Raw genomic sequence first — 13,427 nt, 5'->3', positions numbered from 1 at the left:
AAAGACCAATTATTCCCTCCTTTTTAGATTGATAAATTTATCTCGTTTAACGGTAAGTTGCACTTGAAACTTCCATTAACCATGTCCTATTTAACAATTCGAATTTTTCGAATTCCCTTCCCATCACTCGAATCCATGAATAATTATGAAGCAACTCTATTCGAATTCATTGTCAAAATGGTAAATAACAACAATATAATGACGCAAGGCAATCGACGATTCGATACATTCATCCATAGTCTTGAATATAGAATTCGTCTATTGTAATGTTGCTAATAGGACTTCCTCGTTTCTATGTAACGACGAAAAATGATAGTGACAATGTTATTACGTAAAGTTAACGTAATGTTATAAATTTGACATTAAGTACCGATAAATATTTAGATCGCTACGAACCTCCGATTGTGGACGAGACCGATTTTTCATTTGAATATTGATAAATGTCCTACACTCAGTTATTCACTCCCAAAATTTCCACATTAAAGATTTTTTCAGAGTTTTTCCTCAATGTTTACAGAAAAATGTCTATAATTATACGCAATTTTTGATCAAACGAATATTTATCATTCAGATTCACAATCTCCTTGAAACTGTTACAAAATTCATGAGAATATCTATATCGAATAAAGCTGCTCATTCTGAATAATCCAGATTAATAACAAGTTTTGTTTTATCAAAGATTCGTTGTTATACCGATCGGTATGCATCGCTCCTTCGTCGGGTGTAGGCAATGACGTCATCGGCCGTGTCCAACTAGACTATTTATGAACACTTTGTGAAACCGTCCAAGTAGTAAATTCCCAAGACAACGGCTGCTTTTTCTCAAAGATTTTTTATAATATCGATATAAATCTTCTATAATTCTTCGGCAGCTGTGATGACGTCATCGGTCTCCCGACACTGGAGAACGTTCCGAGGGAACGAGTCTGTTAGACCTGACCCAGTTTGTGTTTGTTTCATCGAATAAACAACAGGTTTCTAAGGAGCGTGCTCTCTTTGACGAGTACCATGTCCGCACAGATGTTTATCAGCCTAGGAATGTGGAGAGACTCTTTCTTATTGTCCACTGTCTTGTATATACATATATAAAAATTCCCCAATGAAAAGCTTCGAAAATGTCTGCACTGGATACACCACGAGACCTTGTTCCTCGAGATGGCTGTGGGAACGGTATAGTTGATTATTCAGATTTTCAAGGAGAGTCTGCTGAAGCAAAATTGACAAGGCTCATTGTTACCAGAAGTCTACAGTGGCAAAGTACATCCTGTGGTATCCGTAATGGTCCGATTGCAAAATACACTTTCACTCCTCGTTTAACGCACCATCCCATGCAACGATACGCCCGATTTTGTAGATTCCTCCTCGCATTCCAGAATTTCTGCCAGAGACATTACCAACTAATTACCTCGTTCACTCGTAATCTTTAGAACCCTCGCCAAGCAACATTGGACAATTTAATTGATTTTTTAAGAGATAAACATTGCGTCGTTTCTATACAAGCGATTTATCAAAGTTCTCCATCGATATAAAATCTATCCTCCACAGGGAATGGTCTATCTAGGATTTTACATTGGATGAAGAGAGTATAAATTAATCCTTACGAGACTAGCTTGAGAACGCTATATTGTCTGTTACGAAAGACGATTCTGGCTCGTATTAGCAGCTTTGACGTTTTTTTTCCTATTTAACGGTGTTAAATAATGATCTATTGTGCGGAGTTTTCACGCGAGGTGGAGGATAATATAATAGCAGCCCGTATTCGTGGTGCCACGTGCGCCAAGCCCTGTTTTATGTCGCAGGAAGCTCTGTAATCCCGTGAAGCTGGCGAGGTTGGCGATAAACATCCAAAAGTCTGCATTCTCACTGCACGTTCAGGCCAGGTCAACGCCGGAAGCAATAAAAAGAGCCAATTCCCCTTCAGCTTAGAACTCGTCTCACCAGCGCAAAACCGCGTCTCTAGCCACACTGCGGGACCTTGTCATTTGCTTTTTATATCATGAATTTGGCCAGCTTGTATTCTTTCGGATGAATGAACATTTGGATCTCCAGGCGAAGCATCTCGGCGTAAAAGTAGAAAAATCCAACGATGTAAGCTAGCATTATCAGATTTACGAAACTCTTCACTGATGTAAATCCTGCAGATGTATACAAGCTTCTCGGAGATGCAACAATTTCTTGATTCCTCTCAAGGAAAACTCTTGATTCGATTCCAGTCCTTATATTGCACGGATAATCCTTAATAAGAGGATACAATTTTTAGACAACTATAAATCTTCGAATTTCTGGTGAAAGAATCGTGGAAAGCGAGGTGGAGGAGAACGAGATGCAGCGTTGCACAAGTGTCTGTCGACTGAATAAAAATCGCGCGGGCAAAAAGTGGAATGCAAGAAACGTTGAGCAAAAAGCGAGGGAAAATTTCAGTAGACGAATAAAAAACTATGCAATTTCGCGTGATAAATTAATAATCGCAGCGAGGCGTGGTATAATTTTGGTGGACGAACGCGAGGTGGAAATAAGGTTGGGCGAGTTGTTGTCGAGTGGAAAAAAATTCTGCTAGCAAAAACTACGTGCAAGAAATCTCGAGCGGAGGAAAGTCCCGAGCGAATGAAATTCGGTGTTGTTGTCCGATAAGGTGATAATTGTATCGAGGCGTTTTAACGCTGATAAATAAAGTCGAAGAGTCTTGTAGCACGAGCGAGGTAGAAATAAGGTTGCACAAGTTTCTGCCCACTGGAGACACTAAGCTAGCGAGGTAGCACGTTGTATGCGCCGAAGAATTAAGCGGTATTTTGAAAAGCATCGAGTCTACACGGTACGCGGTCTCGACAAGGACTGAAACTGAAAGACCCGGCGAGGTTTTACTGTTGTTCGTGTGTGTGTGTGTGTGTGTGTGTTAACCTACGTGAACGCTGGTGTGCGTAAAGCGTAGAGACTCGCATACTCTTTCGTCGTACCTGTGCATACAGGGTGTTCCTCAAGCAAGCGAGTACTATTGTAGCGTGAGTCACCCGAGAACTCTCAAATCAATTCTCTCCATTTGCATTCCGATACGATCTGCCAGTACCAATCTAATAAAAATACTTTCAACTATTTGTCATGCCAAGTCTGCGAAGAAGCTCCTTCTGTACATTTAAATGGCCACTTTTGCTTTTTTAATTGCGAAAGCACCCTTTAACCCTTCGTTCCATTCTAACTATACATATATTTTTAATGGAACAATCCTGTTAGAGAATTTTGGTCCAAATACTTTTGTCATTTTGATTTTTATTGCTTTATTAAAATAATTGTAAAATATTTTATTTCGACGTTAAATTTTGCAGATTTTTAGCGAAAGGAAAAAACTAGTAAATTATTAAGTAGATTTAGATCGAGACGAGTCTCGACTCGAAGAAGGTTTCAGCTGTCTTCTCGTTAATTCGTTTGAACGGGATTTAATATACCGTTTAGAACAATAAAGGGCCTTCATGAAATCATATCACGAGCATAGATCAGCTCATTTCGCAGATTCGATATGAACGGCGTTCACTTAATTAAGCGCTCAGTCGGAGAAATGGGCCATTCGTATTTTTTCCCTCGCACACCATGTATGTGCCTCGAGTGCGATTGTATAGCAACGGTGGGAACCTTTCGCTACGTATTAGTGAGCAGCGCACGTGTACAATAACTCACACGTATCAACCAACAGCATTGGAGCGAGAGTACACGCATGCACGAAAAATAAGTGTATAAGTTGGGCTGCACAATTAAGCACGTGTCTGTGTAAATAAAATCCAGCGTAGAGTATCGGTAAAAGCAAACATTAAACCAATCTGCCTTCGTCCATACAAATTACACAATTTCATTCAATTCCATTTGCAATCTTTCCATCAATTTTCTCCCCTTTCACCCTTTCCATGCACCGCGAGGTTCTGCAATTACTCAAATTTTTCATCTCGTCCCATTAATTTTCATTTCTATCCCTTCGTTTATTTATCAATCGACCTGGCCTTCGTTACCAATTATTAACTACCCCCTCCCTTCCCCCACCTCATAGTCATTAATAATCCGATATTCCTATCAACTTCTCCACTGGCGAATTCCTCGCTTGAAATTGCAAAGAGGGTCTATTTCTCGGTTTGCAGTTTTGCTAGGAATTGCGAGTAATGGGGAGTAATACCGTACGTAAACGCGCAATAAGATGGTGGTACTGTGTATGTGTGTGTGTGTGTGTGTGGGGCATCACGGCTGCTTGCACACCCTACAGGAGAGCCTCATGGTCAGGGCGGGTCGTATTATTTTCTGCCATAATGCCACTGTCCTTTGTTGAATGTTGAATCGTCACGCGGACAACGCACTGGACACGCACACACTCATACGAACACAGTCGCGCACTCGGACTTCTTTGCAGACCGAGCAGGACTAGACTGAAATCGCTGTGATTTTCTGACGCCAGTTTAAACTTCTGACGATTGGCCCACCGCCAATCTAATTGCCCTCTGCACACACACACACACACACGCTCGCGTGCAGTTAGTTTTCAATATTGATAAATTCACCCACGTATAATTCCATCCTTCTCACTCCTATACCTTTCATTTCGTTCCTATACCTCTTCGCAACGTTTTGCTTCATTCTGCAAATTATACCGTCCATTGGGTTAATTTAATTAACACCTGTTCCTTTCACCCACGTGAGGGAATTTTTGTTTAATTTTAAATAAGTTTTTGCTGCATTTTTTGTATTTAGCAGATTCAACTGTTATTTGCTTACCGTCTGCGTTCGAAAAAGTCGTAATGGCCATTCCATGTGAAAATACAAATTTTTAATACAAATTTTCTAGTTTCAATTCAGTTACTTTTATAATATTTTTTAGAAGGGTAAATTAAAAAACAAAATAAGTGTATGAAAACTTCAAAGAACTTTGAAAATTTTCAAAAATTATAATTTAGAAAGTAAAAGGGCCAAGTTATTAAAATTAGTATTAAAATAAAAAAGAAGACGATGATGTTTGATAAAAATGAATAAATAAACAAATATTTTTTATCTCCATCTGATTAAAATTTCGGCTCCCTTCATCGTACACTTTGTCCAATTCAATTCAGCGTTTTATTGCGGTTTTAATATCTTCCTACTTCGTCCCTCGGTTTCATTCTCGTTTTACGTCTTCATCAAATCGAAAGGTACGCGTGTATTTGGTTGGTGGGTGGTTGTAGAAGATAACTTGTAACTAAAGAGAGATAAAGGTAGGGAGGGAGGGAGAGAGAGAGAGAGAGAGAGAGAGCTAGCAAAACTCACAATGAGCAATGGAAGAAACATTCTCCAGGCTTTTGACTTGACCTCACGCGCGACGTGTCATTTAGTCACGCACACAAACACGCGTGCACGCACGTGCTACGCCGGGAATTTCGTGCGGTAAGCGTGAATGCGTCTGGGAGCGTGTGTATATCTCTCGCGCGCTACGTGTTTGTATATTGTTGCCCGACCACCAAGAAGCAAAGAAGAAAAAGGGAAGAAACGATATTGAAAGTGGTTGAGGAGCGCGACGTGATATGCACGAGCGTGCATCACAATCATCATCCAACAATGTAGCTTCCTTGTGTGTAAACTGGTATTTCTATTTACTCCGTGAATTGGTAGCCTACGTCTCATTTTTCGTAATGGCTTACACTCTGCTTCGTTTGGCTGAAGAAACTGGAGCACTTGCACGGCGATAGCGTGGATAATCGAAAAGACGAGCGAGCAAACTGAGCCAGCGAAGATACACCAGAGACGCGAAATAATACCAGCGAGGAAAATCAAGAAGTTACATGAGATAGCTGAGAAAGAATGCAAGGTCGAGACAAGGGATGAAGCTGCAGATAATAAATCAACAACGTTCGTAGATCTTTTTATACTTTAAAACTAAGTGTGAGTCAAATATTTAAAGATAAACTAATTGTTTTATTGGAACAATTGAGTGACTAAATGAAGCAATCATGATTTTTTCAAATTGATTCTCCTCGGTCGGGAATCTTATCTCAAAACATTACTCCACGTTTACAGTCTCGGATTCCAATGAGAAAATGCGTAATGAAATTGGTTAAAATAAAGAGGAAAGAAAATAACTTGATTGAGAAGATAATAAACGAAAGGTCGAATAAATTAAATGACAAGATTGAGAGATAAAACGACGAGCCGCTTCAGCAATAACAAATAATATTGAAGAGAAGAATTTGAGGATAAAGAAATTGTGAAATATAGTAATTAGTAGGCGAAACAGAGGAAAGCTTGAGTTGAGAAAAATAAGGATAAGAGAGGCAGTTCCATGTTTTGTAGGATCCGTACATGGCGAGTGGCATACAAATTTTGTATCTATGCCCGGAAGTATCGTCGACTGCGTTCTCCAACTAACGGTACGTGAATTAAAAATCCTCTCTCGGGCGCAATTTCTGCGTTAAAGCGAGCGTGGAAAAGATTCCGCGTGGATTTTGATAAAAAATCGAAAATTGTAAGAAGCGAGGTGAGTTGGCAACTGTGGTGGCTGCGAGGAAGCATGAATGATGAAACGGTAGCAAGAAAATTCAGTCGTGGAATGTTGTTGATGGATTTAGCAGTTTCAGTGTTGCCGGATAGTTCCGAGAATCCGCGCGAGAGATGGCCAAATTTCACCGTCAAAGGGAATTCTGAATTCTCGTTGGATATCCATATTCGTTTGTTGCTCGATGCTCGAAAAATCCATGAGAGATGCAGTTGTCCTTATATAGATCGGCTGGTTGTGTTGCAGAGCGTTAAGAGTGGCTGGGGCTGTTGGCTGTTGCCTGGCTGGTTGGCCTGTACTGGCATTCTTCTTGCCTAAGTCAGCGAGCGAGGACAAGGAGAGGAGTTTACTCGACTCTGCTGAAAGCCTGCCTGTGGTTGGACGCTATAGTCTCTCGAAGAAGGACGGAATATAAACAACTCCCAGCTTTGGTGCGAGAGAGACGCAAATAATGACAGAGCGAAGAACGCAAAGTGACGGGAGATTAGACAGAAAAACGTTTTGCCTGACTGTCTAGTTTTCCTTGCTTCTATATACACGCGCTCACCACCTATTGTCCACTTACTTCTAACCAAAGATATAACCTCGGCGATCCGTCAAAAATACGCAAATATATCATTATAACGATATTTACCTTCGTAACTGGAAGATCATGCTAAAGGTGAAATCTCCATTTGAAGGATGTAGAAAGAAGGAACGATTTATCAAATAAGAAGAACTCGTAAATAAATGTCTTAACGCAAAGACGGAAGAAAACAAAATATATTTAAATGTTTGTAGCGGCATGTAAGAAACTGATTAGGTAATGTTCCAGCAAAATTTATATACTACGCGCTACAGAGTACGTAGAAAACGATTCAATTTCCCACATTGCAGGAGAAAAAAAGTGATAGAGTGGAGTGTTAACAATTATGAACGGTGGAGGTTAACGGGGGATGGAAGTAGAAGCGAGTTTTTATCATTGGGAAAGAAAATCGAAATTAGCGTCGATTAGATCTGGAAAGGAGTCGTTGGGCGGTTCGACTATAACGTTATTGCATTATAGGAGCCGGTGTGTCTAACAGTTATTATAGTATAGCAAAACCCCCGGTAGCGTCAGTGGCTGTGTAGTCGACACAGGCGGGGAGGAGAAAGGAAACAGGCATGCATTGCCAACAAAAGTGCCGTTGCTGCATTCCCCCTACCCCCTTTTTTTTCACATTTTCTCCCCCTGACCCCCCACCGATTGTCGGGGAAAATGATACTCTTCCGCAGATCTCCATCAATTTTTTTTTCTTCTCCACTCTGATTATTACTCTTTCTTTTTTTCTCTCCTCAATCGATTACGTGCTCTATTCTTATATCCATATACACAAATCATAACGTATTTTTTTTTTATAAAGCTGTTTTCAACCAAGTCCTTAGAGTGCGGAAAGCGTGACGTAATATTGGAACGGCATAAAAGGGGTGGAAATTTTTGATTCTAGCGAGATTAACGGTTTGTTTGGATAATTTATTGCTGTTTTCGGACAAGGTCAACTATACACAGCCAATCACGCGTGTTTGTACAGATCGTTGCACCGTCGATAAGAGTATCGCGTGTCCCACTCACGTTTGTTATGCTCGATTCACGCTGGGCTCGCCGTGATACGACCGTTCCCAGAGGAGCTTCCTATTTCCTAATACGCACGTTGCATTTACGTCGCGCACAATCGCAAGTATTACTGATATTACTATCACGCCCACCCCCTCCCTCCTTTCGATTTAAGAGTGCGAGAAACACTGCGACCTCCTTTTACCTCCGATCGTCGCAAATTTTACGACAATGTTCTTCAACATACTATCGCAGCAAATCTAAATAATCTTTCCGACAGATTTTTAATTTCAATCATAACCTAATTTTTCATTCAATTATTTAATCGTCGATTTGATTCGAAGAGTCAACACGAATATCGAGTTTTTTAAAATTTGCTCATTGAAAATCAATATATTACCAAATGAAATTCAATGTAGTTTATGGAAAATTATGAGAGATTGAAATGTGTCGCCCTGAAGAATGACGTATAATTTTCGCGTTGGAAAACGGGTTTAGTGAAAAGTTAAATTATTGGGGATGTGTCAGGAATGAGTTTGAAAATAAATCAACTGAGAATAAAATATATAGTTGAGTAGAAAGAAACTGCTGTGGCGAATGGTTGAAAACGTGTCCGCTGAATAATCGACTAACTGTATGCAGACAATGGCTGAGGTTACTCGGTACGCATCGTTGACTCCAATTATGCAAGGAGTTCTCAACTTGGCGCCGCAGCATTCATCGCCATTTCCATTTGGTTGGCATTAACCTTATCACGACGACCACTACCCCTTATCTTCTCTTTACGTAATAAATCTCGAATTATTTCACAACATAAATTTTATTTCCACTCAACATTTAATTTTCGACGAAAATACATTTTTTAATTTTTTCTTAAAGTCCTCGGTGTAAAAGAAAATTGTTCAAGTATTCAAGATTATTGCAAGAAACCATTCGTTTTATTATTGCGTTTTCTTTCGTTAAATCAATCTTCCTACACTCGCCTCTTTTCTTCTTTCTCATCAATAACAAGTAGCGTTTGCTTTTGATATTTCATAATTAATTTATTTGCGATAAACGACCTCATTTATGGCGCAATCCTGCTGATGTTATTTCTCCGGGAATATATTGGAGATTTTACGAAAACGCGTGGTTCGAAACGTACACGAAAAGGAACTTGAAATTGTAGTAATAATAACGGTAAATATCTGGTTTATACATCGAATGGCATTATGACGATAAATGTGTATGCATGGGATAAATTATGGTATCGGAAGAAATGACCTTTGCGAATCATATTTATTGACTATTGAAAGTGCAATGTAAGGCAAAAAATTTCGTGATTTGTTGTTGGGAAAGCAGAAAAGCAAAGTATAAGTTCGTGGTTGCGCTTGGTTAGCTTTGTATTCTCCAAGTTAAGCTGGTGTGAAATGCGTGAATGTGTTTGGTTCCTGTAAGAATGAATGACTCGATGCATATGTATAGTAAACTAAAAATTTATCAACAAAATTATTCTGTTATTTATAAACTGGAAAAAACATAATTTACTAATATTTATTTTGTAAGATAATGATAAATTCTTTGCAATTAAATCACAAAAATAAGGGGCATTTGGATAAGATATATTGACTAGAATATAAAAAGCTTAACATTGGTATTTAAAAATTTAAAGGAATAAGTTAGGATATCCTGAAGACCTAAAATTGAAACTGCGATAAGGAGTGCTGATGCACACAACACAATAGTAAAGCGAGTCGAGTCGGTAAGTCGGTGTCAACGATCGCTAAGTATAAGAACATTCAGCAGGAAGCTCTATCTTTACGCTGAATTTCAATCGGATAAACTACCGTTTGACTGTTCAATAATCCCTCTTGAAGAATTCAATTACTTAACTTCGTCCTTAACATTCCTCTTGCATAAAATAATAATGACACAGATTTTTAAATTTTATAATTTACAACACTAAATGTTAAAATATATTAATTCCTATCAACAATGTAAAAATAATAACGTGTAAATCTCCTGAATTATATTCCTTGCTTCATTAGAGCAATGATAAAACAAGTGATTAAGTTGACATTAATTAACTTTCAGAAAAATAAATAGTAATACCAGTTTTTATGAAATTATTTTTTGTAGGGAATAAAATAAATATATTAAATTTGTCATTTATATATAATAAAGGAATAATAGCCGTAAGAGAATGTTAGTTTTTTATAACATATAACTACCTGACGATTCGCTCTCACCGAATGTCATGCACAGAGCAAATTGTCACGCACAATAGGGATGAGTCCATCCCATGAAACCATCGTGAGAATTTTATTGTCCATCTTCCCGGAATCTCGCCACATATACGCTGCGGGAATATTGTGTGCAGACCATTATTCCCCATATTTTCCCCATGAATAAATACTCTCATGGATTAATAAAGATATACTACCCGTTCAAGTGACACGAAAATCTCAATAAGTTTCAATAAAACACTGACAAGTTCAATTCCAAATCGATCTTTATATAGCAGTTTTTTAATAAGATAGTCAAGGTTTTTTAATTGAAAAAAACTAATTTACAATTTATAAATTATATGTTAAAAGAAAATTTAAATTGAATGCTGCAAAGGGACTATCGAATAAAGCTTGATATTTTTTTAAATGATAAAACATTTTTCCTATGGGATAAATCGTGATAAGCAGGCGCCTGTCTGCTGTTTAAAGTACATTCATCGACAAAAGTTCATTGTCTACCGAAATTCGCAAGAATTACCACGCATACATTTCTATATTAATTTTTTTACTCGAAATAAACTAAAAAATCGTTCAAACGATTTATGCAAATTTTCAATGGCAAACATTATTTTTAAAATCTAAAAAAATATTGAATTCCGATCGATAGGCGTTCCGAAATGAAAGAACCTTTGGTGAACTTTATATTTGACTTTGACTGATATTCTTGTTGAAAGATTCGTCGAGTTAATGTACGCCGGAATGGCACCATAAATTCCGTTCTGAGAAGAGTCAGATTAAAACGACAGACTAAGCTGCTCTCCGTAGATTACGACGACTGACTTGGCGTAAACAAGCCTCGTTATGCACTTAATTAGGGATCGTCTGCGCTGCACGTGCTCAAAAACTTTTTTATCCCTTTTTCTCAATTAATTTGCCATTTTTTAATTTCAACAAACTCTCTCGTCAATCGATTTTCATCTCATTTTTGAAAAACAATAAAAAAGCAATCGAGATTAATGTTTAAAAAAGTATAGTAATAGGTACAAACTGGGTGGATATAAGGTTTTAAAAATGGAGCATGGACAGCTAAAATAACTGTACGACTTGAACGAGTTTCCGGTGAAAAAAAGAGGAAAGGAAAGTGTTACATGGGAAATTATTCACGTAAGGAAACTATGAGACCATTTAAGTTGTGAGCAAAGTCCAGCTACGGCAAAATCACTCCAGACTATTTATACTTGTACGTGATAATGTTAGTTTAATCGTGAAACAGATTCTTTGTGAGTATACCATGCACCATGGCGGAAGGCCTTCTTCTCCAAGCAAGCATTCGTAATTCTAATTATCGCTCAACGTCAATCTGCGAATTTGATTCATGACATTTCCTCGATGCATCACAATACTGAAATGAAACTCGATCTTTCCGCACCGAATCTCGAAACTTCATTAAAAACCTACAATAATCTCCCAATAAATAAATCTCAACATTCTTATTCGCATAGCAATTTTTATTAATAAAACTAAATCAAATTTAAAGTTTAATTTTCAAGTGAATTTTTATAGCGTAATTTTAACAGTATAATAATAAGGGTGCGAGGCAAATGATATTTAGACACGAAACGAAGGGAATGAGGAGATTACAGTGTAGTGTGATGGGAAAAGTGGTCTAAAATGAAAGTAAACAAGAAAATGATTGGTGTTCGATTTTCGAGTAAGAAATCGATGGGACAGGAGAGAGGAGAGGGGAAGTAGATGAGGTGTAGAAAATCGTGTTACTATAGCGTGGAGAACGTGAGCTTGGTATTTTACGTAACGGTAATTCATTAGAGGAAGCGATTTCACGTGGTAAATTCGCCAGATGCACACACGCTAGACACGCATTGGATTCCACGTGAAACGATGCAATAAAGCGTGTCCCAGTCCCTGTCCCACCCCGGTCTGGCCTGGCTTTGACTGTTGCCTTTTGAGCCGAGACTGCCCTGACACGAGAAATTCAATACAGTATCGGATTAAAAAAGCACGGAGCCCCCACAAAACTTCGACTCCTCTTTCATTCTTCCAAACAAAAAATGGTCCGTAGAAATTCACTAAATCAATTTTTTTATCGCAGCGATGAAATCACTGATTAAACTCGTCAAATAAAGTCAGCAGGGGACGAAGAAATACTCGTCATTTAAAATACAAAAATTTAGCACGATCTTCTATGTAAAAATTCTAAAAAATTATTTTATTCGTAATGTGGATTAATTTTTGAGTATGTGTCGTGGTTAAAATCTTCTCTATTAAAAAACAAGAGTATTTTAAATTATTTGATTATAACGCTTTATAGTATAGACTGAATCTCATGAATCAAACGTGCCAGCACAAGCAAAGTTATTTCGCGCTGAATAATCGCAAAGTCAGAGAAATTCTTAAGAAGAGTAATATGATTGCTGCATTCTTGTTTGCCATTTAACTGATAATTATTAGTGCATCGCTCCTATTACGAATAATTTTCTTTTACTTTTCATACAATTTAACATTTTCTTTCATGAGGCTAATAGCTCTTGTTACACCACACGATAAACAGGTCTAATCTATAAAAGATTTTGAAACAGCATGAGTAAATTGAATGTCGAACAGTCTTTATCGATTTCTCACAGATTTTTTCAGAATCGTGGCGTTAAAGGTGAGAGAGAAATCTTGCAGTGGTCGCTCTTACGTATAGAATGCCTGACATTTTCACCCCAGTCCAGGAAGAGAATCTAACAAGTTAAAGACCCAGCTTGTGTATAGTGATTAATCCATTAAATAATGCAGAGGTTAATTTCTATTTAATTATCCTACTGTACTATAGTTTTATCAATTCCTACTGTAATTTCAGCATTCAAAAACTTTTCCGCATAATAAAAGAGTTTAAAAATTAATCTCGTAATCAAATATCTATTTATGAATCAATATGAGCACTGGAATCAATCAGACGATTTTTTAGATCGACAATTTTAGATGCAAAATCTATTCTAAGGTCTTGCGACTCGGTGGCGATTTTCCAGAAAAACGATCAGAGAAAATGCAGCGGCAAACGTTAACGAAGAAAACCTTGCAGCATATCGATATTCGATTTGAATTTCAAACACTCGATAGACCGTAGAAAAAAAGCACAAAGCTACCA

At 37.8% G+C, this 13,427-nt stretch overlaps 1 protein-coding gene across 3 annotated transcripts in view; it reads right to left on the bottom strand.

Moving 5' to 3' along the window:
• The window catches only part of LOC136782662 (uncharacterized), a 29,997-nt gene that overhangs the window by 3,400 nt on the left and 13,170 nt on the right, over positions 1-13,427 (bottom strand). The window lies entirely within an intron of this gene.

This window comes from Prorops nasuta, unplaced genomic scaffold, assembly GCF_024137725.1.
Source record: "Prorops nasuta isolate Cenicafe-Biocafe unplaced genomic scaffold, Cenicafe_Pnas_1.2 PNAS00027, whole genome shotgun sequence".
NCBI lineage: Eukaryota > Metazoa > Arthropoda > Insecta > Hymenoptera > Bethylidae > Prorops > Prorops nasuta.
The sequence above is the reverse complement of the archived record's forward strand: the minus strand, read 5'-3'. Positions and strand labels throughout refer to the sequence as shown.